Here is a 23,911-nt window from a genome sequence, read left to right on the forward strand (position 1 = left end):
ATGAGCCACTGTACTCCTACTGCTGTAAAAAGCAGAAACTGAAGCATCAGTGGATGAGAGCAGAAGCTAGTTTATCAGGAATCTGTCTTGCAGCTCTGACTTATGGAAGCCACTATCTTTTAAGTGATGTGATGTCATAGGGTACCTGTCAGAAGGTCTTGGTCCATGGGGGAAGAAAGACACACGACACGCAATAGGTGATGAGACAGAGAGATGTCTGTCTGCTCAGCGCAGCAGGCAGCCTTTACTGAGATCGCTAACCTCTACTTTCCCACACACACAGCATAAATATATTCCCACAAAAACATCCAGGAATTCAACACCTGCATATTACCAAACAGTCTTAGCCTTGTACTCTTTATAACTCAAGGCTGTGTCCATGGAAACTATCTAATTAGCTCCATTGCTCCCATGGAACACGGCCTAACTTTTGGAACACCTCAAACCTTTCAAACTTCAATTGTGGGGCTGCGACTTCACCCCACAATGTGACTACTGCATGTAAGTCCGAGTAAACATATGATGAAGTTATTTTGCTCTCATTTTTTATCAATACCGTAGCATACAAAAAACAGACTGAGGTAAGGATCTTGAACAAAATGGAAGAAAAAATGGAAGTAGAACACTGAAAGGCTATGATATTTCTTTTCTTTAACGTGTGCAAGCATACTATAGTTCCTTCTGCACTTGGAATTCAGTATGCATGAGTCAGCCTGTCCGATATCAGTAATAACAGCTATAAATTCAGAGCTATTATGCACTCATGTTGTGTAGCTTGGGAGTAGTCTATTCTACCAGGAATAAGGAGGTCCTGAGCAGCTGCTTAGGGTTCTTAACCATTCTCAAGCAGGGAGCAGGCTGTCACCTGTTCAGCCCTGAGTCACAACGGCATGGGTACAGACCCAGCGCTCTGCTCCCTGAGAAGAGCCCAGGGTCCTGTAGGAGAGACATTCTCTTGAACACTGCTGTGTTCAACCTATAATTTTCTTCTGCAAGAAATCTTTGCGCATTTGTTCTCCCAGCTTGCTTTCCACAGTCACTCATCTACACTGATTTGTAGCCTTCTTCACTGTCCTCCTCCTCAATTCTTCACGCTCATTTTTCTCCTGAGGCCTGCAAAACCTAAACATGGAAAATACATAATGTTGGGAGGATTAACAACTTGTAGTTTTGGCCTTCTCAGCACAGATGGGGATGACCAGGTGGATGCTGCTGGTGGTTATTCTCATGTGTCCTGCCCATGACATGGTTTCCTGGTGGCCCGCCCAAAAGTAGCTCTTTATGACAGGCAGTACTTAGAGCTCATGTGCGATGAATGAGTGCAATCCCAGAGAAATGAAGCGAAAGGCAAGGAAGGTGAACTTCCCCGTCCAGGCTGACAGATTCAACCCTGAACAGTGGCTGAGAATAGGAGCTAAGACGGGCTGAGAAAGTTGGGGTTGTTCAGCCTGGGGAAGAGAAGTTTGCATGGAGACCTCACAGCAACCTTCCAGTATCTGAAGGGGGCCTACAGGGAAGCTGGGGAGGGACTCTTCATTGGGAACTGTAGTGATAGGACAAGAAGTAATGGGCACAAACTGAAAGAGGGGAAATCTAAGCTAGATATAAGGAAGAAATTTTTAACTGTGGGGGTGGTGAGGCACTGGAACAGGTTGCCCAGAGAGGTGGTGGGTGCACCGACTCTGGCAGTGTTCAAAGCCAGGCTGGATAAGGCCTTGAGCAACCTGGTCTAATGGGAGGTGTCTCTGCCCTTGGCAGGGGCAGTTGGGACTAGATGTTCTTTAAGGTCCATTCCAACTCCTTAACATTCTGTGATTCTATAAACGGTGGGCTGGCAATGGAGCTAGAAATCCCTCTGCCAGAACGGGCTAACAGGTGCTCTCACACTTCTGCGCACCACCATGGCCTCGCACCTCAGAGTAGCTCGCAGCCCTCTACGGCCCCTAGCAGCCGTGTCTCCCGCGGACCTGGGACGGCCAACCCCCAGCCGCTCCCCCGCCGCCGCGCCGCAAACAACCTCCTGCGCCCAGAGCACTAGCACCCGCTGGGCGAGAGCCGGCAAAGGGCGAGGGAAGGCGGCCAGGGCCGCGGGACTGGCGGGAAGGGCTCTCCGGGAGCCCACCGAGCTGTCCCACCGTCTCGCCCATGGGACGGACGGGCGTAAAGAGTCGCCCGCGGGAGGAGCCCTCGCTCAGCACCGCCTCCTGCCGCCATCCGCCAGCGCTGGAGGTGAGGGGAGCGCGGCGTTGCCGGCCGGGAGGATCAGAAGCGGCAGCGGGGGGTCCCCGCGCCGTCCTGGGGGGCTCGGCCGGGCGCCGGAGGCTGCGGGGGGCGAACGCCCCGCAGGCGGCGGTGCAGGCTGGGCGCGGGCAGCGCGGGCGGTGCGGGCGCTCCGTGCCGTGGGTTACCCCGCCGGGCGGGCGCGGCATGCCCGGGAAGTGCGGCGAGGGCTCTCGGGGTTTGTCTGGCTGCGTTTTGTAGGGCTGTTCGGTTTGGCCCCGGGAAGCGGGGCTGTGGGAGAAGGCGGGCGGCGCAGGGCTGAGGCCGACGTGGCCCCGGAGCCGGGCTGGGGCAGGTGCTGAGCTGCGCCGGGAGCAGAGGGTCCCTGTCCCAAGTGGGAGCACCACCGGCACCCGACGCCTTAAAGGACTGGCAGAAAACGTCTCTCGTTCCCGTGCTTTTTGTGTGTGTGTGGAGGGGGGGTTGTTTTTTTTTTTTGGGGGGGGTGTTTCTGTGAAGTTCCACAGACTTCACAGAAGTCCCACAGAATTGTGGGACTGCAGCTTTTTAAGGAAAAACCTACCCAACAGCCTGTGAGAGAATGGTGAGGAGTAGGTTCCCGCATGCCTGAGGCTCTAGTTCTTCCAGGATTGAACTGTGCTGTGGCTGAACGGGCTTTTTCAGGTGCGCGCAGCCCATCCCCTTGGAGGTCCGGCTGGGCGCCGCCGCGGGGAGAGAGGGGCTGGACTGAGGCGTTTCTGTCCAAGACGCTGATTTTGCTGAATAGGGTCCGGCAGCAGGAAAGTCTTTAAATAGTAAACTTACCTGTTACTACCATAAAGTAGCATCCAATATCCTGCTTAGGTGATCAGAGGTTTTTGGGTTGTCACCCCTACCCTTTTCTCTTTAATGTTGTCTCTTTAAAGCTGAACTATGGTACATGCTGTTGCTTAAGGAAAACTTGATACGGATGTTGTTAGCTCTCCCGAAGGAAATGTAAATATACTTGTTTCATGTTGCTTCTAGAAGGATATTCCTTATGGTGAAGAAACAGTGGGTTTGTTTCCTTCCATTTAACAAAATGATGAGAGTTTTGTATTTATGTAAATATTTTGAGCTAACATTTGGATAATGTAAGGTGGAGGAGGGCTCAGATCAAAGTTAAAACCACAGAAACTCTTCTTAAAATGAACCTAACATAAGGGACATTGGCAGTTTGGGAATTCATGAATGTATACAGTAGAATCCTCTGGGCTTTTTTTGTGTCTCAATGTAAATTTATGGGATGTTTATTATGATGGAGATGCTTTACAATAAAGTTAATTAAATGATCTCAAATTTTTTCCACCTTCAAAGCAGAGAATACATGTTCTGAGGAATACCTAATGTGGTTGTTACTCTGACTCTTCCACAACATAAATAGTGCTTAATTGGTCACATCTCTTTCTCCACCCAGATACTTTATCCTATGCGTAATTGACTGGGTTTTTCCTTATACCTGTCTCAAAACTGATTCAAGAAAACCAAAATTGAACACAATTATTCACATCTCTTTTGTTTTTAAAGATCAGTTTCTAATTATTAATTTATTGAGGGAAAATAAAACAGGATTGTAAAAATATTCCTCTTAATTAATTTTTACTGTATTTCATCTCTTTACTGGATTCTTCCCTTCCCCAAATTACATAAAACAGGGAGTTGAAAATCATATTCTAAATCTAGGAATTGATCCTTGAATCATTAAAAACAGCAGGAGGTTTCTTTCACCAAGATCATTTGGTGCAGGTTTAAGGCTGTCTTTAGTTATATGTTTGGGTGTTCTTGATATTGGGAAAATTTAAATGTGGTTTACTGCAATAGTGTGTGTTTGTGGAATTGTGCTGATTTTTCTTAGTGTTGTTTCTTTTCTTCTTAGGTAGCTAAGGCATTTCTTTTTTTTACTTCTGACACCAACAGAATGGGCTAGAAACTACAAAAAATACTTCCTCTGTGGTCACATAATATTGGTGGTCATATACTATTGAAAATATGCTTACTGATTCTTGCAGTCCTGAACGTGCTGTACTTAATCTGTGTGTTTATGTTCTGTGTAACCAAGGCACTTTAAGTGTCTTGGCATTCTTGCCTCCTCTAGGGTAGAAACTGGCAAAAGCTTTTCCTTAGGCAGCTGTTTGTAAGAGGCTGCCTCCCCTTCTCCCCTCAGTTCACGTTTTGTTTTAAGGGTGGATAAAATCTGGCGCAGCTTCTGTGCACTTTTCAGCACCCTCCACTATACCGTGCTGTGCTAGCAATTACCGAGAGCCTGCCTTTGTCTTACACAACGGTTGAACAAGTGTGGTGTTGCAGTGTTATTACTTCGCTTACTTGATCACCTTCTGTGAGAAGGTGACCTGCTTAGTGGGTGAGGTAAAGGCTGTTGATATAGCCTACCTGGACTTTAGTAGATAGCCTTAGACACTGTCTCCCACATCATTCTCCTGAGAAACTGGCAGCCCATGGCTTAGGCAGGTGCAATCTTTGCTGGTTAAAAAAACTGGCTGAATAGCTGGGCCCAGAGAGTGGTGGTAAATGGATTTACATCCAGCTAGTGTCTGGTCACAAGTAGTGTTTCCCAGGGCTCAGTATTGGTTCTATTTAATATTTTTATTGATGATCTGCATGAGGAGGTCAAGTGTACCCTCAGTAAGTACACAGACAACAAGTTGGGCAGGAATGCTGATCTGCTGGAGGGTAGGAAGGCCCTGCACAGGCATCTGGACAGGCCTAGATAGATGGGCCAGGGCCAGTGGCATGAGATTCAACAAGGTCAAGTGCCAGGTCCTGCCCTTAGGTCACAACAACCCCAGGCAGCAATCCAGGCTTGGGGGAGAGTGGCTGGAAAGCAGCTGAATATGAGCCAACAGAGTGCCCAGGTGGCCAAGAAGGCCAGTGGCACCCTGACTTATATCAGCAATAGTTTGGCCAGCAGGACCCAGGGAAGTGATTCTCCTGCTGTACTTGGCACTGATGAGGCCTCACCTTGAATCCTGTGTTCAGTTTTAGGCCCATCACTCACTACAGGACAGATATGGCGGTGCTGGAGTGAGTCCAGAGAAAAGGCAGTGAAGCTTGTGAAGGGTCTGGAACACAAATCCTATGAGGAGCAACTGAGGGAGCTGGGTTTGTTTCATCTGGAGAAAAGAAGGCTCAGGGGAGACTTTATCGCTCTCTACAATTACCTGAAAGGAGGTTGTAGCCAGGTGGGGCTTGTTCTCTTCTCCCAAGTAACAAGTGGTAGGGCAAGAGGAAATGACCTTAAGCTGCACCAAGGGAGTTTAGATAAGATATTAGGAAAAAATAGTGGTGGTCAGACTTTGGAACAGAGTGCACAGGGAAGTGGCTGAGTCACCATCCCTGGGGGTATTCAAAAGATGTGTAGATGTGGTACTTAGGGACATGGTTTAGTAGTGGACCTGGCATGGTTATCTTAACAGCTGGACTCAGTGATCTGAAGTGTCTTTTTCAACCTAAAATATTCTGTGATTCTACTGCTGGTAATTATGTGGTGCTGTATTTGAAATTTATATACTGTGGAAGCTAAAAAGCAAACTTCACTGATCAAGCAAAATAAAATGTGCATTTAAAAGCATAAAAATGAGCAGCTTAATATATGTTTTATTATTTAAAACTCCATGCTGCTCAATAGCAAACTCTACACAAGTTAAAAGCAATTGAATGCTTTTCTAAATGAAGTCTTTGCTGACAGTACTAAGCAGAGATTGGGAACATGCTGTTCATGTCTTCTCTGCTATCCAGTGTTACTTACGGCTTGGACCATTCCTTCTCTAAGTGTAATTTGTGTTTGAATCCTTTTTGTACTGTAGCTGTTATAACCCACTGCTGAAGGTTCTTGTTAACAATAGGCCAATTGTTTGAGTCATTAACCCTTAACATTTCAGTCTCTCACATGGGCCCTCACCACTGATATTCTAAATTTAATTTTCTCCAAATAGATCAAGTGTCTGATTTATCATGGTAGATTCCTGCTATGCTTATGTGGTCATGTGTCTTGTCTTATTCTTCACATTGGTGCAGTGCAAAAAGAGGTTTTTCTCCTTGTATGTGAGCAAGAAACTTCAAGTCCTCCTTCAATGAGCTGGAAATTTCACTTTTTACCTTCCACTCTCCCCTTGTAAACTAGAAAACTATCAGCCTGTTGTGAGGCACAGTGTTTACCATTTTGTTGTTATTTCCTCCTTGCTGTAAAACTGCTGTTTTATTTGTGATCAGTGAAGTAGGGGAAGTTGTAGGTGTTGCAAGTGCCTTGTATATTTTCACTATTGTCTAGATGTGCTTGTGTTTTGTATTTTGAAATATGAGATTTACAGAACTAAAAGTGAGAGTAAGCTAGCAGCAGTTTCTTCAATGTGTCACAGCTATGATCTGCATCATAGTCAAAAAGCAAGTTACTTGCAAAATTTTGTGTGGTGTTTGTGTATATGCACAGTCATAGGATGCTTTTGTCTAATAATGCAGGTACTGTATGATGGCCATTTTATTAACTGTGCTTATTTTTATTGCTAGCTCCTTTAGCTCAAGATTCATGTATTTCGTGACTGCATGCCACCTGGCCAGCCCCCTGCATTTGGTGTCCTTTGGTTTTCGTGAGATCCTTGTTATTGCAATATTTGAAATTCTAGAGATAATGATATACTTTTAAAAATGTCTCTTTGAGGCCAGGGAATGCACATATTGCACACTGTGGAACTGAGGCACAGAGGCTGAAATTTCATCCAGTGCTCTATGAGAAGCATGTGTCTGCAGGTGGTCGCCCAGTGATGGTAAGATGATTTTTATCCTCTCCTAATGAAGAGCAGTTCACTGTGCATCATAAAACTCATCCTATGAAAAAAAGTATCAGGCTTCTGGAATTGGGTTCCACTTGGCTCCTTTTATCTCTGTACAAACTTAGGAGATGGCAGTTTTCTAGCAAGGTAAAATATAAATTGAAAGGTCTGTCTTGATGTCCTTTGACTACAGCTTCTAGTTTATGATCAAAGTTACATTAAACATAATGGACACAAATACAAAGATGCTTCAATTGCACAAATACTTAAAAAAATCTACACAATTCAATAGTACAAATATTGCTGTTATTTGCAGCAGTTTACAGTTATTAAGTCTTGTTCACAACTCCAGAAACATAGCTGTGCCGTCTGAACTGAAGGAAACTTCTGACATTTAAGTTTACAGCTTGATGAGCAGTGCAGTTTAGTGGGATTTTCCCTTCAGCACTAAAGCTGACTTAAAAATCCCACAACTGCTATGGCAGTTTGCCACTCTTTTGGCTGTGGTTGCACAACTGTTGGTAAGCTTTGTGATAATATCAGATCACTGAACTGATGTGGATTAAAAATAACTTTGCAAGAACAAAAGAAATTAGTGATGTTCAACTGGCTCTTTAACTGGTGTGATTTGAAGCTTCCAATTGCTTGTGGGGGGTGTAAATAGCAGTGGAGAGGCATAAGAGAAGTGGAATTAATGGAGTGAGACCTTGAGTGCTCTTGAGAAGGTAACATGAGATTGCTGTTGGTGTTCCTGTAATCTATTTAGGAGAGAGAAACTTGTTGCTTGGTTGCCTTCACCATGTTCCCAATCTGAATCTCGCTTTCTGTGCCTATTTGGGCTTTTCCCCTCCTTGTTGCTGCTAGTTTGTAGAAAAAAAATAGCTACTTTGCTACTCTGTAGCAAAGCCCAAGGTGAGACGGGTGCCTGCTAAGGTTGTGAATGGGCTGGATTCTTCTTGGGCTGTTTTGTATCCACAACTTCCCATCCCTCACTATCTGGGAAAGTTATTTGCTTTTTTCTCCTGCTGAGTTTGTTTTTGAAAGAAGTTCTTGGCCTGAGTATCAGCGTGAGTCAGCTAAATGCCAGAGGATACATCCATGCAGGTAAATGATAGCTTAACTACAAGGGAGCTTGTAGTGGGTTGGCTCTTGGATTTTTTTAGGCCTTCCTTAGCAATGGGATCAGAAATCTAAGGAAGTATTCCATATCATCCCTTTCCGTAACACAACATATAAAAAGGTGCAGATAAGAGAGTTCGCTCTCTTCTCTCTTCCGGTGGCTGAAGGCGACGGGTATAGGCCTGGCCTGCTTGTACAGGTCAGGGCCTGTGGCTCAGACCTGCCGTTGTCTCCAGTCTCTCTGGGAGGCATGGGGGAGTTGGCTGCTGCCTCACACAGTTCTATTGTCCCATTCAGGGAAGTATTTAATCAGTTTTTTTGTACTTATCCGCTAGTTCTCTATTAACGGGTATATTTAGAGGATATTTGTTTTTAGTTTTTATCCCTGTTTCCCCCTCCCTTTTCCCTTTTTTCCCCTCGGGAGCTCCCTATTGTGTGTACAATATATATATTCAAATAATATATATAATTGTAAATATATATATTTTTTATATAATCTGGTTGATTTCGGTTTCTCTCAGTTCCTATAATTTTTTTTTCCTTTCCTCTCTTTGCCCAAAGTGGGGGGGGGGAGGGGCTTTCACTGAGCATTTGGAGACTTGGTGGGAAGCCAGCTCAAACTTGCTCAGAGGTACAGACTAGTCAGTCTCACCTCTGTGCCTAGCAAGATCATGGCGTAGATCCTCCTGGAAACCATGCTCAGGCACGTGGAAAATATGGAGGTGGTTGGTTCCAGCCAACATGGCTTTGCTGGGGGTAAACTGTGCCTGAAAATTTGATGGCATTCTACAATGGTGTAATGGAATGGGTGGTTAAAAGAAGAGCAACTGACACTTAACACAAAACATTTAACACTGTCCCATATGACATCCTTGTTTCTAAACTGAAGAGACATTGATTTGGTGGATAAGGGTCACACTCAAGAGTTACAGTCAAAGGCTCAGTGTGCAAATGGAGGCCAGTGACGAGTGGCATCCTCAGGTATTGGTACTGGGACTCACGCTGCTTAGCATCTTTGCAATTTGGACAGTGGGATCAACTGCATCCTCAGCAAGTGTGCCAACAACACCAGCTGGGTGGTGTGGTCAACATCCTGGAAGGAAGGGATGTCATCTAGTAGAGCGCTTAAGAACCTCATGTGAAGCTCATGGAATTCAACAATACAAAGTGCAAGGTCCTGCACTTGGGTTGGGGCAATCCTGAGCACAAATACAGGCTGGGTGGAGAATGGATTGAGAGCAGCCCTGAAGAGAAGGACTTTGGGGTGCTGATGGATGAGAAGCTGGACATGAGCCACCAATGTGCGCTTGCAGCCCAAGGGCCAACCACATCCTGGGCAACATCAAAAGCAGCATGGCCAGCAGGGTGAGGGAGGGGATTTGCCCTCTACTCTGTTCTGGTGAGACCCCCACCTGGAATCCTGTGTCCAGCTTAAGGGGGGGGGGGGGAGGCAGCAAGAAGGGCATAGACCTGTTGAGCAAGTCCAAAGGAAGGCCACAAAGATGATGAGAGTGTTGGAGCACCTCTCCTATGAAGACAAGCTGAATGAGTTGGGGATGTTCAGCCTAGAGAAGAGAAGGCTTCAGGAAGACCTTGGAGCAGTCTTCTAGTACGTAAAGGGGACCTGCAAGAAAGCTGATGAGGGACTTCTGATAACGACCTGTAGTGATAGAACAGGGGGGAATGGCTTTAAACTGAAAGAGGGTAGATTTACATTAGATATCATGAAAAAATTCTTTATTGTGAAGGTGATGAGAAACTGGAACAAGTTGCCCAGAGAAATTGTGGATGCTCTATCCCTGAAAGTATTCAAGGTGAGGTTGGATGGGGCACCAAGCAATGTGGTCTAGTGGCCAGGGGAGTTGGAACTAGGTGATCCATGAGGTTCCTTCCAACCCAAACAATTCTGTGATTCTGTGATTAATTGTAGCAGGAGTGTGCCTGTCACTTTGCAGGTCTCAGCATAGCTATTGCTAGCTGCAGCAGCTGGGGGAGCAGAGAGATACCAAGAGTGGCAACCTGATGGGAGTCCCAGCCCTCTACTGAGGCTGGTCTGTGCTGGCCTCTGTTCTGTGTTTGCTTCTTTTGCTGACTGCCATGTGCAGAAAGGTTTCCCATTGTTGGAATGGTAGCATTTAATTATGTAAACTCTTTTGAAGTCTCCTGCCATTAGCCACTAGACCATGAGAGCAAATAAGTCTTTCCTTTTGGATTCATTACAAACTGTTTTTTCCTCTCCAAATGTAAGTTTGATTTTTTTTTTTCAGTTCATGAAGAGGACTAAATGAATGAGATAGCATGTCTAAGACTGTGGTTTCCTCATTACCGATGGCAATAGTAGAGTCACAGGCTGTGAGTCAAATGGTTTGGGTTTTGGTTTTTTTTGTGTTTTTTTTAGCTTATGGAAGATTTTTGCTGGTCTCTGAGTGATTTGGAGCACAGTTTATCATCTGCTAGCTTACAGAATTTGGCAAATGTGTTTTCTTTGTTTGCCTTTTTTTCACCCCAAGCAAACTCAGTTGCTGGTAAAACATTCTAAGCACTCATGACCCAGAGAAACTGGAAGCAGCCAAGTTTTCATTTGGGTAATGTACAAATCCATTGCAGTCATCACTGCTGCCAATCTCCAATTAGAAGATTAATGAAGTTATTTACTTTGGGTCAAGAGAGCAATCTGCACTGTTACATACCTTCTCTAACCCAAGCTGTAAAATTGTAGGACTATTAAAAAGGAGTTGAGAAATTTGTGGGCTTCCTGTTAGATCTATATTTGAAAATTTTCAAAGGCTTACTGAACTACATGGAAAGATTCTGGGATTTCCTGGTTACTTCTAAGATAACTTTCTGCCTTGAAAGTGTCTGCAAATGCTCTCTCCCTTTTGTACCTAATTAAAGTCTTGGTCTTAATGTGTCATGAGTCTAAGTCTTTTGCTGAGAGTAATGCACTGTTTGTATGAGCCATGCCTATGGAACCAAAACTGTCTCAGGTAAAACCACTGAACTTTGTTTTCAGTACTGCTGTTTGATTCTGACAAAGTTTTTTGGATCACTTTGTTACTTAAAGTTACTTCAGTGTCAAGTTTGATATTCACAGCTCTGTCAAGGGATGTACCAGCTCTCTTATTGCCTTGGTCTTTAGTGTCTATTTCTCTTGCTCTAAGGTCTTACAAATTTGAGAGGACTTGTGTACTGATTTGTCTGAATGTACAAATATTTTTTATGCATCATTCTAAGAAAACATTGCTAAGAAAATAAACAGTCCTATTCAGACATTTTTCTCCAGTGTGTTTGCTGACCATATTAGGAAAGGTTTCTCTGAGGATGGAGGGGCTAAAATTTACCTTCTGTGCTGTTAGAGAGATTGCCACGCAGTGTAGTTTTTTGGTGTACGAGTCAAGGTAAAGATTACTATACTTTTACACTTTTCATAGTGCAAACCATAATCAGCAGATCCCCACCTGCAGACGCTGATTGGCGTCTTCTCTGTATTTCTTTGTGATATGTTTTGCATCAGTATGTTCAGAGAGCAGAAGGGATGGTTCTGATTTGTGTGGTGTGGAGAGTGCCTCTTACTCAGCTGACCCATCTCCAGTGTTTCTGTGGATACAGCAGTGTTTCTGTGGATAAATAAGTGGTCTGGAAAGAAAAAGGCATGTGTGACTGAACCTTGCATAAAAGAGCACACCCTTAAGACAAAACTGAGTACACAATTTCTGCCAAATCAGGTGTCTTTGCTTGATTTTGAGTGATGTGGAAGTCAGTATGGATAACTGTATAAGATGTATTGCAGTGCATGAAGGCGGGCACACACAGAAGCCTTTGAGGTACCAGTACTTTAGTCCTTTATACCCCACTCCACTTAGTGGAAAAGAAACTTCACATTCAGAATGGTAGTGGAAGCTCCTGGGAGGAAAGAGAGATGTCCCACCAAGTTTAGTCACTTTGTTCAACATGAAAACAAAGGAAGTATTATGAAGCTCTTTTTGGCTAGCAAACAGAAAACCTTCTCATGGGATTCCACAGCTTCTGGTTTTGTTTTTAGTACAAACATGATGATATAACAAGTCATCTCGTTAAATAATAATACTTGTATGTTTAATGTTATTAGTTTTTGTTTACACTATAAATCTTTTTCCAGCTATTAATAGATCACTATAGTAGGACTCTAATGTATTGCAATGGAAAGAACATTATTATGTATTTCTTAGTGGCAATAGAAATCTAAAGTGGAACCTTACTTTGCTGGTCTTTCCGCTAGAAATGATCTGAAACTCCTGGGAATGTGGATGAGTATGCATCACAGTCTTTCATGATCACTTTTTCTGTGGTTGTTAAATTTCTGCTGAAATTTGTGGTGCTGATTGCATACAGAGATGTGGTGCTTCTGGCCTGTCAATATGGTGATTCTTAGCATACACAGAAAGCAGAGATGGCATTGTTAAAGAGGCGGCTTGGCATCTGTTTTCTAGACAGAAAAACACCCATAGAATATTATTACATGGTGTGCAAATAATGGAATCCAAGCATGAGATAATAAAAGTACCTAAAATTAAAACACAAATACCTGTGTAATTTTAAGACACCTTCTAAAATTCTGCTGTAACTAGATGAAACAATGAATTTAGGAAAAGTTTTAGTGATGATACTGAGAAGGAAGAGTTTCAGACCTCTTCAATAAAATTATCTGCCCATCAGAAGAACATCTTAAATGACAATGTTAATGGCAAATTGCTTTTGTTTCCTTTATATAGGAATACCTACTAAAATGTTAATTGTTGAATTAACTTCTTTTTTTAATATATATATTTTTTTCAGAGGCAGGACTATGGAATGAGTAGTTTATAAATATTGAGGTTAAGATGATTTGTGTACTGCTTCTCATCTGAAATGTATTCTTAAGGATGTTTTATTCAAAGTCTTATATTTAAGTGTTTGAAAAAAAGAAATTCCAACAGTAGGAGGAACATCCTACTTGTTAGCCCTCAAGGCTTTAATTAAGTCCTAAAGTGTTGTAAACTGTCATCTTTGCTCAGTCCCAAGCTTTCTGTCTGAAATTATGTAGAACACGGGCAACTAATTTTGACCTGTCTGTGGAGAAATATTTTAATTGTCTGCGTATGAAACAACAGATTCAGTGTACTGTGGTGTTCTCATGCAAAATAGGCAATGTCTATCTAGACTGGATGTTTTTTATGGCTGTCCCATGCTTTTGTTTAGTGTTTACAAGGTTGCTTCTCTTCCTTTATGTTACTATCCTGATAGAGAACATACCAGGTTTTGTTGTGTGTTGGTGTATATTTAGGTGTGACTTTTGTCATGTGCTTTGCATACACTTGTATTGGAGTCTGAAGTGTTAATGCAAACAGACAGATCCCACCTAAGACTGTGTTATTTTACTAGCTGTTTGTAGCAGAGTAGCAAAACTGGAGGTTTTGAGCAACGAATTAACACTTTAAGTCATCTACAGCCCCACAGAGCCTGCAATGAGGGCAGTGTTTCCTTCATTTTTGTCTCATTACCTCAGCAGACTGGGTTGTTATTATTATCATTATGTGAGTACAGGGCTTCCTGTTGTGCTGTAGTTAGCCAAAAGTGAGCACACAAAGCTTCAGGAGAAAAGAAGAAACACATTTGAAAGTACTCTTTATAGTTACTGGGTCTCAACTTGAGATTATTGTGTTCTGTTAGCAGCTGAACTGATCAATTTCCTTCCCCGTTCCAGTAGTAACCCAGTAAGTCATTAAAACTATTCCGCTGCTGATTACTCTTCTGACTTTTTCCCTTCTCTTTATAAGCTTATTTGTAAAAGAGAATCTGTGACGTGCACTTGGGTCTCTCCTAATTTTAAAAGATACTGTGCTTCCTGTGGGAAGGCTGATAGTGTTGTAAGATGAACTCTTACTGTGCAACACCAAGAAAGGAAATTGTTATCACTGTGTTTCAGTAATGTACATTAACAGTTTTTTCTTACTATATGAATAATTAGAAATGTTGTTTACAAAGAAAAAGGGCCATAGTCTGCTCTGCCTTTGGGGACTCCAGTTTCTAGATTTAGCTAGGTTTCTCTGGGACCTGGGCTCCATTGTACTAAAGCACAAACAGAGCATGTCTTGCATGTTACTGACCTCTGAGTTTATTTTGGTAAGTCTTTTCATACTTTTGAAAAGTGTTTGAACCTACCCAGCTTCTGCTTCATGTGCTTTATGTCACAGAAGTTACAGGAACTCTGTAGGGTGGAAGATTGACATGTCAAGGTGATTATCTGAGAGCAGTACCCTCTTTACCTTAGTTTCTCCAAAGGAAAAGTTGTGTAAGAATTCCTACAGTAGTTGTGTACTGCTCAGCTCTTCTTTGAACCTGCTCAAGAAAGATCAGTGTAGTTTAAGTGCATTTTTGATCAAACTGTGAGTTGGTACAGCCCTAAAGTAGTTGTGCATCATAGGAGCATCCTACCTCATATTTTTGGTTCTTGAATTTATTTATTTACCTATGGTCTAAAAATGATAATTTTAACAACTGTTTGACCATATGTGGAGGTCAATTATTAACTAGTAAGCAGCCTTGAAGTTATGCACAATTACTAAGTACACTTACTTTATCACTCGACTCCTCCCAGTTTGTGCATACACATTGCAGAGACTGCCTGTAAGTCAAAATTGCCCTTTGCATCTTCCTACTTGATTCAAGTTTCAGGATTCAAGGAACATGATTTGTGTTTCCAAGTTTGCTGTGAAGTTACAATCTGTGACAACAGAAACTCAATATCCTTTTGTGTGGTCCCACTGCTCGTGTTCCTTTTATTAGTTTGCTGCACAGGCTTCTTCTCATCTACACTCTGTCCCTCTCAGACATGGAGGAGCTGAAGTGGTGAGATCTGAGTCTAGGTATTCTTTGGGCAAACAAGGGAAGTCCCCGCTAGGGGTAGGTACTTGCTCTGATGCAGATTGAAATGGATCTTCTACCTGGTCATAGCTTTTCCGTACTTGCCCACATTTCTTTTATGTGGGCAAAGACCCCTCTGACCCTGACTAGCAGTTTTCCCAGTGGCAGCCTTGCCAGTGCCCTAAATCAGCCTTGTGCACAGGGGTCTGCTCAGATGTCCCCCACACACAACTGGCAGAAGGCAGACATCAGTGCAGTGTGGATGGAGATGAATCATTGTGAGGAGATGCGCATCTGGGGTATGTGTAACATGGTACCATAAAGAACTGATGTACACTCATAATCTCTGTCTGGTTTGGGTCTGTGTGTTTAACTTATAAAATGAATAGTGAAAGTCTATAAGTCTCAAGATAAAATGTCTTTAAAACTTTTTCCATGTGTGACATTATTGCAGCTCTTACTATAGCTGAATTTTACCTGTTTATGACTGCATCCCTACACCAGGCTGACTTTGTGATCAGAAAGGCCTCGGAATTCAGTGGAAGACAGCAGTGTCAAACTGCTCATAGCTCTTTGCAAAATTCAAGGAAACTGCTTTGGTTGTAGGGGTTCAAAGAAGAGCTTAAATCTAAAATAATCACATTCAGTTTATTTTAATTTGAAATTATCTGATCTATTCGTATGTTGTTCATAATATAGAACTTTGGGTTGAATTTATGCAGCTAACAAATGTGATCTGAAATTCCCTCAGTCTTGATATTTGGTATATTTCTGACTTAATGTGCAATATGAGGATAACATCATTAGCTGTGGAAATTATGAAAGCACACAAGTACATCATCTGTTTGGAATGGTTAAACTGGAGGTTAAAATGCCAGTAACAATTTCCGCTGCCTTCAGCTGAAGCTAGATGTGTAATATCAGACTGTGGTAGGAAGTAATTTATAAGTTGTTTATTTGGGTTTGAATTTTTTTTTTGGTCATAGCATTACATGAATAGAAGAATTTAGTTTTGCTTTACTATACCCGCAAATGATGGTAAAGTCCATGATGACGAGTATGGTTCACAAAAGTTGAGTTAAAAACAAAATATGCCTTAGGATATTTTTGTTGGCTGCTATTGAACAATGTCTTGATTTTTAAATAGATTTTCAAAGCAGAAAGAGTTTTACTTTGAACTTGAGGTCTAATTACAGGGACATATGTTTCTTTCAGGGGCTTGTATGTTGAAATGTAAGTATTTTTATCATGTTTGTGACACTAATATTGTGCTGAAGCATCAAAATTACATGAAAATTGCTAGGAATGTGGTGTTTTATGAAGTAGTTTGACAGGGTAAGTAATTAGGCATAGCGAAAAATAAGACTTAATTTTTCCATTTGCAATAATCTCTAGGGATCCTAGTGACAAGGGTCTGACTGGAATTTAGTAACTCCTTGGGTTAAAGCTTTGTTTCAGTAACAACCACATGAAATACTTGGATGTTTGCTTGCAGTGCTCTTAGTATTTTCTATCTTATGTTTTTATGCAAAGTGCATTTGACACAGTGGGGACTATTACATTTAGAGACAAAGCTAAAGCTGAAAAAGTTGGAAGCAAACAATTTTTGACTTGGGTGTTTTGGTGATGCTTTGGCTAATAGAAACAACAATCACCTCCCTGCTGAGACAGGGAGATGGAATTCAGAGGTTTTTTGTGGGACCTCAGAAGTATTCAGTATAAACATCGATTCTGTGAATTTGTTGCTTCCACATATCAGCTATAAATTATGTTTATAATGGGCTTTGTAAACTCTGAGAAATACTGTGTAGTATGAACTTACAAGGTGAGAATGGTAGTATGTCTGTAATATACTGGTGGGTGGGACTTGCAGGAGCATCCCCAAATTTGGAAGGGTGAGAAATAAAATTCTTCAGTGGTTTTCTTAAAGGTTTTATGAGGTTTGCTGGATGCTGTGTCTTCACAGTTAAAATGAAATGTAAATTTGCAAACACAATTTTTCAAAGCATACTTGATGCAACCTTCCATTTTATTGAAGAATTGAAGCTATCTGTTATATGGAAATGAGTAGTTCAGCAAGCTGCAGCTGATTCTTGTAGCCTCAGTTCTGGTTGTGTAGATTTGTTGTAAAGGCACTGGAGGTAAAAGCATTTCATAAAGTGCAGCATATAAGGCCTAGGCTAAGCAAGTTTTTGCTTATTAAAAACTTGCACTTAGATTGTCGAGTTCAATTTAATCCTCTGCAACAAGCTGTCCCTTAAAACCTAGGATATGAGGAGTAAATCAGGGCTTACCTCATAAGATCTACTGAGTCACTGCAGTTTCTTCTGGCACAAGTGAGGGTTGCAAAAGTTCAGCTTTTTGTATGAGAGACTCTTAAGGACTAAACAAGCAAGCTGCAAGAGATGCGCCTTTAAGGGCTAACTGACAAAAAGAAGAAATATAGTGTAGCGAATACTGGAAAGGCTAATGTCCTGTGATGAGGCCTCTGTCTATGTTGTGTTTCCTGCGGTTTGTTACTGTATTGCAGCAGGGCGGAGCACTCTGTCTGTTATGTGTCTATAGGCAGGGTAAGCAAATGCAGGCTGTGAGACTGCTTGTGCTGTAGAGTTTCTAAGAAACTCCAGCAGCATGCAGAGTTGATTTTGACTTGTAAAACATCTGTGTTATCTAATGGACCTTGACCATGTATTTCATGCCATATACTCTATTAGGTGACTTTTTTATTTGTGCCTATTAAGTATTAGAATATATTCTCTTCTGCCACACACATTCTCTCATGTAAGTGAGAATCGAACATGGCATTCACTGAATAATTAGCAAAGCCAGCAGTGAAGTTGGGAAGTTATAAGATCATTTGTGATCCTTCCATCTGTTCATTTACATTATCTTCAAGAGAATAGGTCTCTCTGCAGCAAAAGCAAATATTTCAGTGAACTAAGTGCTCAGACAGTGAACTATCATTTCACATGTGTGTAGTGGGTATTAAAGATAGAGGGAGAAAGATAATACCATTTTTTCCAGTTTAACTTTGTTGTTGAAAGGCAGGAGTCACTCAGGTCTAGCAGTGATCTATTGTGTTGCAGTGCCACACAGTAAAATTGTAATTTATTTTGAATACAGTCTAAAACTAAGTTAAAATCAATTCCTCTTAATGAAAATTCACAGGCTTCCAACATCATCTATGTATTGGAGATTCTGCCTGTCACTCACTGATTCGTATTTCATGTTATGCAGTGATTTTAAAAAATACAGTAGTATATTTGTTTTGATATTCTTTTGTGTTTCAGATATTGTAAGAACATATCTTCTCATATGTAAGCATGTATCTTCATGATGTTATTATATAGTTTCCTATCACTTTTTATACTACTTTTCATTAAAAATGTATCTTTTTTAGTATGAGAGTTATATGGGAACAAATTACTTTTCCATTTCACAGTTCTGATGTTATGTTCTGCTGAGGATTTTTTCAGTCTGTAGCTGCATGTTAGTGATAAATTGTTTATATTTTATAAGCTTTATCTGTGTGTGTGTGTATATGTACATTGTACATACGTGTAATATCAGTCTAGTGAAAGGTGTCCCTGCCTGTGACAGGTGGGTAGGACCTTAAAGGTCCCTTCCAGTCCAAACCATTCTATGATCTTTGTAATACAACAAAGTGGTGTAATATGTAATATATCATGTATATATATCACAGTATGTATAATAGGCATGTATATAAATTGTATGTGCATGTATAAAAGCATTCTTCAGCTCATTTCTGAAGGGCCTTTCTGAACTCAGGTAGGATTTGCATTTTGTGCATTTCCTTTCATCCCAATATGCCGGCCTACAGTTTAAATATCTGCTTTTTCGGAGATGAAAAGCGCATGCTGTTTTCCTATGTTTTCAAAACTCTGCTCTAAGTAGCAGTATTTTTAAATTCAAGGTTGTTTCTAGTAAAAGTGAAGTGATGACAGCAAGTTTGTGAGTATTACAGTATAGTTTTTTCTGTCTTAAATTACATTACGGAGGGGAAAACGGCTCATAAGGAGGTAATTTCAAGCCACATTTACTTTGAAAATATGTGAATGATTAAGGAGACTCTTTCCCCTCTGGTCTTATTTTGACCCTGTAAGACCTTGAACATATCTTGCATGATTCTGTAGTTTTGAATGTATAAACTTCACACGTTGTTTAGTCTATAAGTGTCTGTACTTCAACTGCATGAGTGATTCCGCCTCTTGCTACTTGTCCCACTGCTAGAAGGAAATCTAGAAGATGCTTTGTAAAGTGCATAGGGCCTCCTTGAAGCTGTAACTCAAGAGAGCTTCCTATAAGCAAGTTAGAATTCCTAACGTACTTTTTCTGCAACTCAGATGCTGAAATTGAAAAATACTCTTTCCAGTCACACTGCTGAAGCATTCACAGAGCTTTGCTATGTAGGCATGAAACCAATAAACATTCTGTTTTCAGGTGTTCTTAGCTATCAAGCAAGGTGGGCAAAGCTGTACCCCAGCTGCTTGCAAACACTGATGTTTAAACCTGAACAATGAAATCAGGAAAAATAAAGTTTCTTGTGCTTCATGGTGTTTCAAGAAGCATGTTCAACTCCTGAAATAATTGTAATAAGTGCAGTTAGAGCTTCATACAGGATTATAAGAAACTGAGCTGCTTTTGTCAGTTTTTAAAATATGTCTCCTCTGTGCTTATTGCTGGCCTCTTGTAAAAAATGATATGGGTTAGTCTTGTCTGGAGCTACAGCATATTGCAGATGCAGCCTCCAGGACCTTCTAGTATTTCATCTGTTCAAAATCATTATTTCTTAACTCCAGGAGTTTGTTTTGAGTCTGTGCTAAACACAGCTTCAGAAACTACCATCTCAAGAAAAAATAGTTTTAAACAGGTTTCATGTGAGATAGCTACAGTTTTCTTTCTCAGGGTGTTTCCTTAAATACAGTTCATCAGAGATGAAATGCCTGTTGTAGAGTTGTGCACTGTTGGTAATTTGTGCATGTCATTTGACAATAAAAGGTTTTAGCAGTGGAAAATCTTAGAGCTGAGAGAGACAGTATCCAGTTAAGGATGGTGGATGTAAAGAGCTTCCATTTTCTAGTCTGTTGAAGGACCATGCATTTTTTTTCTCTGGCTCTTCTGCACTGTAGCAGGATGTATCAGTCACTCACTTGCCTGCACTTTATCTAGCAAGGTGATTTTCTGGAGTGATGAACTTACCTCTCCTCCCTCTTGTGTTTATCTTTGTGTTTTCCTTAGTCTCTTGAAATTTGCATAATGTACTTCTTTGGGATGACATGATCTCTGTAGCCTGGGTCCTGTGTTTGATGTGAAATATGTTGGGCTTTCATTATTTATGCCTTAAACTGGGGAGAAGAGGGCTATTTTATATATGAGAGTAAATGCTAATTTTATTTATGTATATATAAATATAGAATAAAAGTAGCTTTTCCAAATAATAATGAGGGCTGAGTTTTGTCAGACTAGAAGACACTGGATTTATACTACTTTACTGTGTTCTTAATAAGTATGAAATAAAACTAAGATGTGTATTTACAAAATGATATGCTATTGTTTCTTTAGGATTAGTTTTGCTGCTTTTATTCTATGAAGATGCTTTGGCAGGTATTGCAGCAGAGGTGGGGGTTTTGTCCAGTCTGTGACTTAAGTACTTCCAGCTTTTTTTTTAAACTGGACCAGGTTCTGCAAGCAGACAAACATCAAGGCCATAGTAATGCAGGAATTAAGGAAAACACGTCTTCAGAAGCAACATTGCTTCTCTTATTTTTGAGCCGCTTCTCATGATACTGAAACTTATTCCTAATTATTTTATAAATGTGCAGAAACGCACCTCAAGGGAGTGGATGTGGACCATTTGTCATTCACTTAGTCAGTCTTGGCTTTATCATTACATTTTTGAAAATATTACAGGCCCGTGGCAATAATGGTACCTGGTGCCAAATGCTAGCAGGAAACTATATTGAGAGAAGTGTGCAGTGACAAAGTTAAGAGTGCAAGAATGTAGTGATGAAGCTTTCTCATACAGGAGCACACATACTGCAGCATACTGTTACAGTAATGTTGATTTAATGTACAATTTGAGATACTAGCTCTTGGACTCATATCTCAAATTTAACAGTGATAAATCACATGTTCTGCAAAAAGCCTACTTGGAATGTATTTAAGGACTGTATTTTTGTTCAAAAATATTAACAAATTTCCTTGACACATGATGTTGGTGTAAAGGGGAAGTTGTTTGCCTTATTAGTAAATATGTATTTTCCTGGTAAGGATTGTATAACAACAAGCTGCAAAATGGGAAAAACAAATGTGTTTCAAGTTTTCTGAGAGCATTATTATAGTTACAGTGGAATTCGGAGATTAGGCTAGAAATTGTCTAGCAGGAGTGTAAATCACTTGAAATCACAAAGATAGTCCAGATGCTGAATAAGAAAGAGCGCTCTGAAAAATCACTTTTTAACAATTTCATTGAGCTCAAAAAGGAACAAACCTGATGAATGACATATTTGTAGCTAGGAATTATGTCATTGTGTCCAGGATGAGGCACTTTGAGAAAAATTCAGTCTTCTGCAGGGTGTCTGCTCTTCTGTGGAATGAGGAACAGAGGCCTCAGGCACTGCATGTTGAGTTAGGTGCTTCGTGTTTGGGCCTTGCAACAGACAGTGTGGGATGGATGTCTGTGCAAAGATACAAGTGGTAGGCTCCTTCTGTGGTGTAATAAAACATGGATTAATACTGCTAGTGTAGCATGAATATAAGTTAGAGAATACAAAGCTGATCCAGTTATAGAAATACTTTCATACAAAGTATTTTGGTTTTATACAAATACAAATTTTATCAGTGCTGAAGTAGGAGGACAGCAATTTCCCTATCTAGGCTGCTATGATGAACACATCCAGTGCAAGATATTCAGAAAGAAAATCAGTGGACTGGCACACCTCTCCTGTGAAGACAGGCTGATAGAATTGGGGTTGTTCAGCCTGGAGAAGATGCCAGGGAGACCTAGCCTCTTCCAGTACCTAAAAAGGGCCTACAAGAAGGGTGGAGAGGGACTTTTAACAAGGACAGGTAAAAACAAGGGCAAAGGGTAATGGCTTTAAACTGGAAAAAGGTAGACTTAGATTAGAAGATGGGAAGAAATTCTTTACTATGAGGATGGTGAGATACTGGAACATGTTGTCCAGACAACTTGTGGATATTGCATCCCTGGAAGTGTTCAAGACCAGGTTGGATGGGGCTCTGAGCAAGCTGGTCTAGTGGGAAGGGTGCTGGTGGGGTTGGAACTAATTGATCTTTCATGTCCCTTCCAACCCAAGCCATTCTATGATTCTATAAACTGCTATATACTAAAAAGCACACATGAATGCTATTTGTTGAAATTGTGGCCATGAGATGTAAATCACAATACTGATAGCCTGTATTTATCTTTCAGGGCCTGTAGTTAAACTTGTATGTGACTTAAAAGAAAAAAACTATGCATTCTTTGTTCCCTTTAATCTGTGATCTCTTTTGCATGGTATAATGAGGTGTCCATGGTAAAGGCTCTCTGTTATAAAAAAAGCACGTTGCAGAGTAACTTCATTCATTTAAACCTCACACCCCTGTGAGTCTAATTTTAACCTCTGGTAACAGAGGTAGGAAAGAAACATGTACCTTTGTCCACTTTGCAAGAACAGTGTAACACAGAACTTTTGCAAAGTAGATATTTACATCTTGCTCCTTTGGCTGCTTCCCTTAGCTCAAAAGTTCCTTTTATAACGAGCAAATTATTCACAGAGTGACAATGCAAATGCAAATGCAACTTTCTGCTATAGATCATTGTGCATCTAGACTTCCAGTTGTGTTTGTTTTGTATGGAAAAATGCCATTTGGAGGCACAAATTGTGATCAGTAATGCAACCTTAGTTGCTTGACAGGGTTTTAAAATACGCTTTACCAGCATCTCCTGCTAAAGATCAACGTATAACCATGCTGGAGGATTTTTCCCAATATTGCATGTACTGCAGAAAGCAGAAGCATTGTTTATTACCTTGCTGAACTTTTGGCATATTTGTTTGCTTTTGCAGAGCTTTCATCTCTTTATTAAGCTATAGTACTGAAGTGTTATCTCCCTCTCCTCTGATTTCCTGTGAAAGTCTCTCATACCAGGCACCAGAATTCTTTGCCTGATGGCTCTTGTTTTAGCCAAAATTATGTATGCAGTTAATAGTTTAGGTGGATCAATCTGCAAATATTGCTATATTTGATGTGTTCCTCACAGAGATGCATTAAACTATGAAGTGGCTAAAACACACACACACACACGCACACACATATATATGTATATGTATGTAAAAGTGGTTGGATTTGTGTGGGTGGTGTGGTTTTTGTTTGTTTGTTTTCCTCAATAAAGAAATGAAAACAGTTTATTTTCTTTGCTCTCTTCCCTACAACATGAATTTATACTATCAGCTGTTTATTGACTTTTTTAATATATTTTTTCCCTTCCTGAGTATCCTTTTGACTATTCAAATTTAATTGCACTGAAGGCCTGTTTTTAGTAGACCAAAGCAGAAAGCCTTTCCTATGCATGTGTTTCCTATTAACATGTGTTTTTCTTCTACTTTGGCTCCCTTGCTCTTCATCCACTACTGCTTCCCATTCCTCCTTTCCTCACAGTTCCACTGTGCACAGTCTTTTATTGTGTCTCTCCCTCCCCTTCTTGCCTGTTTTTCTCTTTATTTTTCTATTGTTTCCTATCCCAAATTGCTCATGTGTTCACTTGCACCCTTCCTGTCTGTTTTATGCATAGAAAGTCTTCAAAGTGAAAAAATGTTTTTCAGACGGATTTAGTTTTCTTCTTG

General features: G+C 40.9%; 1 protein-coding gene across 2 annotated transcripts in view; it reads left to right on the plus strand.

The window, feature by feature from the left end:
- Positions 1-1,897: 1,897 nt before the first annotated feature.
- Positions 1,898-23,911, plus strand: part of PIP5K1B (phosphatidylinositol-4-phosphate 5-kinase type 1 beta) — a 109,780-nt gene continuing 87,766 nt past the window's right edge. Inside the window, exon 1 of one of the 2 annotated variants that reach the window (XM_027670729.1) lies at positions 1,898-2,229. The gene's annotated coding sequence lies outside the window, so the exon portion shown is untranslated. Of the gene's footprint in view, positions 2,230-2,277; positions 2,353-23,911 lie in introns of those variants that run through there. The other variant, XM_027670731.1, reaches the window with a different exon arrangement.

The sequence above is a fragment of the Neopelma chrysocephalum genome, unplaced genomic scaffold, assembly GCF_003984885.1.
Source record: "Neopelma chrysocephalum unplaced genomic scaffold, ASM398488v2 Primary Assembly neopelma1_96926, whole genome shotgun sequence".
NCBI classification, from domain to species: domain Eukaryota; kingdom Metazoa; phylum Chordata; class Aves; order Passeriformes; family Pipridae; genus Neopelma; species Neopelma chrysocephalum.